This window comes from Mirounga leonina, unplaced genomic scaffold, assembly GCF_011800145.1.
Source record: "Mirounga leonina isolate KUSES-001 unplaced genomic scaffold, KU_Mleo_1.0 Mir_98, whole genome shotgun sequence".
Classification (NCBI taxonomy): Eukaryota; Metazoa; Chordata; class Mammalia; order Carnivora; family Phocidae; genus Mirounga; species Mirounga leonina.
Window position 1 is genome coordinate 2510683 of NW_023270921.1, and position 4046 is coordinate 2514728.

Below are 4046 nucleotides of genomic sequence, written 5' to 3' on the forward strand. Positions count from 1 at the left end.
GAGAGACAAACTATGATTATTCAGTCTTGGGTATTGTATAGAAATTTCTCAAAAATGAATGAAGTGGGCCTTTCATTTCACATAGAACAACTGATAGTATGTGCTGCCAATGATAAAATTCAAGTTTTCAAGTTAAAATTGAAATTTTGGAAAATGTGTATATGCCAGCATGAGCTTGACAGGTTCCCAATATATGAAGACTTTTCTGATGAGATAGGTGATGATATGATTTTTTTGATATTGTGTACTGAAATGTATCAACAATTAGAAAATCTGCATAACTCAGTGAACCAATATTTTCCAAATGATCAATATATGATGCGACAAAACTTTGTGTGGGTGAAAGATCTACTCAAAGTGCTCAATAGACCAATGAATTTTAATGCACAACATGTTGGAGGAGGTTATCAGGAGGATGTGACAGCTGGTTGGCCTTCAATTTGGACCTGGGTAATTGGAAGCTCCTTATCTCCTCCCCTGTCCTTGAAATGTAGGTTCTGCCTACTGTTCCCACATTAGTAGCCACTTCAGGGACACAGCTTTGAGAAAGTAATATGTTACTGAGACTATCTGAACTGTATATATGACTGAACCCTGCCTGTTAAGGGCTCTACATAAACTTGAGATTCTGGCAGCAGTGTGGAAATTCACTCATCTTGTGGCCACTCCAGACAAACCTAGAATATAAATTCCCTTGCTTATTAAAACTGCAACCCCCCAATAGGAAGAGGTCTGCCTCTTTCTCCTCTCTCTCCTTGCCCTCCATGTGTGAAGGCCAGTTTCAGATTTCAACCCCAGGAACTCCCGAGGTTGCAAATCAACACTAGGATAAGAAAAGTTTATTGATGTGGTTTCAGATTCCCCATTGGAACTAGTCTTTAAGAAACTACCACTTTTTGAGTTTGGGGGCAGTATCAGGAATATCCACAATTGTGTCCTGTTTTTTCTAACTACCAGATTAATTCCAAATTAATATAATTTCACTGAAACTACCTATCCCAAGAGATTGGATGCAGGAGCAGATATGAGAAATCAAGTGTTTATTTTTTAAGCCAGACATTAAAAAGATTGGCAAAATTGTAAGACAATGCCATTCTTCTCAGGATTTTCTTTATTTGGGGAAATATAGCTATTTTTTGTACACTTTTTGTATTTACATTAACACATAAGAGCCTTATTGTTGAATTAATATATAAATATTAGAAAATGTATCTGTTTCGGGCGCCTGGGTGGCTCAGTCGTTAAGCGTCTGCCTTCGGCTCAGGTCATGATCCCAGGGTCCTGGGATCGAGTCCCACATCGGGCTCCCTGCTCAGTGGGAAGACTGCTTCTCCCTCTCCCACTCCCCCTGCTTGTGTTCCTGCTCTTGCTATCTCTCTCTCTGTCAAATAAATAAATAAAATCTTTAAAAAAAAAAAAGAAAATGTATCTGTTTCAATTTCTTACATGATAAACACGGGTAGAAATAATCCACATAAACAAAAGTTCTTTGGGATCCTCCATATTTTTTCCAGCTTTAATAAGGTATAATGGACAATTACAATTTGTATATATATATAAGGTGTACATCATTAGGTTTTGATATATATATATATACATTGTGATCTGATTATCACAATCAAGATAATTAACATATCCATCACTTCATACAGTTACCATTTTTTGTTTTTGTTGTGAGAGCACTTAAGACCTCTCTTAGCAAATGTCAAATATACAATATTATTAACCGTAGTCACCATGCTGTACACTAAACACCCAGGATTTATTCATCTTATAACTAAAAGTTTGTACCCTTTGACCAACATCTCCCAACATTTCCTCACCTCTAGCCTCTGGTAACCACCATTCTAGCCTCTGTACAATGAGTTGGCTTTTTTAGATTCCAATGTAAGTGAGATCATACAGTATTTGTCTTTCTCTGGCTTATTTCACTTAACATAATGTCCTCCAGGTTCATCCATGTCATTGCAAATGGTAAGATTTCCTTCTTTTTTATGACTGAATAATATTCCATCATCTTGTTCCTTGCACACAGAGCTGAGTGACCACAGTGCCCCAAGCATGGTTGCTGAGGAGGTTCCTCATCAAGGGCAGTATGGCTGGGGGCACCATCTACCTGGTGTATGACCAGGAGCTTCTGGGGCCTAGTAGCAAGAGCCAGACTGCCCTTCAGAAGTCTGAGGAGGTAGCCCCCCCCACCCCTCAGCCATGGACCAGTTCAGCCAGTACATGTATGAGCAGACCAGTCTGAAGATACCCCAGCTCCCAGTCCCTCCAAAGTTTAACTCTCACATCTGCAAGTCCTGGAATTCAGGCATCATTATGCTGATGTTGGCTCTCTCGGTGGCCCCATCCAAGGTCCAGGGGTACTCCAAGGAGGTCCGGGGATACCTGATGGAGCAAACCAAGTAGCCTGTCAGAGGAGGCCACCTGCCCCAGTTAGGAACAGAGGCAGAGGCACCATAGACCTGGAAAATCCAGCCTGGGACTGGGACCCCACTCCAAGAGCAGCTCCCAGCCTTGTTGGCCAAATAAAGGACTTTGGAAGTGTTAGAAAATATATACAATATTTCACCATCTTTTTATCCATTCATCTGAGAGATTCTCAATAATTTTAAGTGTAAAGGCCTCCTTGAGACCAAAGATTTAAAAAGCCCTGCCTTAATCTTATTTCCTCAGGATGTGGTGTCCAGCACAGTTATACCTAAGCAGAATAGTTCCCAGGAAGATTAAGGCATGAGTTCTCAAACTGTTTGGTCTCAAGAACCCTTTCTACTTTTAAAATTAATGTGGGGCAGGAGTCGATTCTTTGTTTCTTGAACTTTGAAATTTTTGCCTGCTCTGGAAAAATATAGCTCCTGATTTATTCTGTACCTCATGCCAGCATAATGTTAATTTGTCCAGTTCTGAGCACAAAAGCAAAGAAGGGTGCATTTTCCTCTCCAGCACCCAGAGACAAAACACAGATTCCTGTCTCACATGAAGGGAGCTATACTGCCTCCCAAACAAGGGTCGGTTCCAAACACTTACTCACATTTCAGTGAGTCAGAAGGAAACAGACAGATATTCATCTCCCTGAAACCTGGCTGACTTCCTGCAAGAAGGCTGTGAGGAGAGGCTAAGTTGGTGTCAGGGTTAGTGAATGGCCACCTAAGAGCTCTCAGGTGATATCTGGAGTCTTAGTAAGCAGGTGAGTACCATAGACAGGTCAAAAAAAAAAAAAAATTCCTTCAAGTGTGTGTCAGGATTAGTAAGTAGAATTAGTAAGGGACAGATTAAGAAAACAGGAAAGAACCAGGGGCTATCCATTTTGAATTCAAAGGTATTGAGTTTATAGTCATGGTGCAAAGCAGTAACATCTGGTGAATATCAATTTAGTGCTTTAAGACTCCAGCCTCAGCTATGGTAAAGGAGAGCATTTGATTTTTACCAATTAATTAAGTCCTTCCACCATGAACCACTTTACTTGAGTGGCAGTATCCCAAATATTCCATAGTGCTCATACTAGCTGCTCCATAAATATTTGGAATGGTGATAATAATAATGATTAGTCTAATAGTTCCTTAAGTTTAATTTATTAAAACATTGGATTATTTCATAAAAGTGGTCACTGGAAGAATTCTGGTTTCAGCAACGTGCTGGGAATTTGTGGGTGAACTTTTGGAGGAAAAATCAGATTTAAAGAAAAGAGAATATCCTGGGGCACCGGGGTGGCTCAGTCGTTAAGCGTCTGCCTTCGGCTCAGGTCATGATCCCAGGGGCCTGGGATTGAGCCTCGCATCGGGCTCCCCGCTCGGCAGGAAGCCTGCTTCTCCCTCTCCCACTCCCCCTGCTTGTGTTCCCTCCCTCACTGTGTCTCTCTGTCAAATAAATAAATAAATAAATTTTTTAAAAAAAGAAAAGAGAATATCCTATTTCTTAGGTTGGTAAGTAAAAATCTCAGATATGGTTACAGAATGTCCTTTTTTCCAGATCTGAAACTCAAATAATGGAATAAAATGGTCATGGTGTAATACAAAAAGGAAGAGTCACAAGTTCATATATGG

The 4046-nt window shown here is 40.3% G+C and overlaps 1 pseudogene; it reads left to right on the plus strand.

Annotated features, from left to right (window-relative positions):
• Positions 1 to 252: 252 nt before the first annotated feature.
• LOC118006644 lies at positions 253 to 2412 on the plus strand (annotated as a pseudogene).
• The last annotated feature ends 1634 nt before the right edge of the window (positions 2413 to 4046 follow it).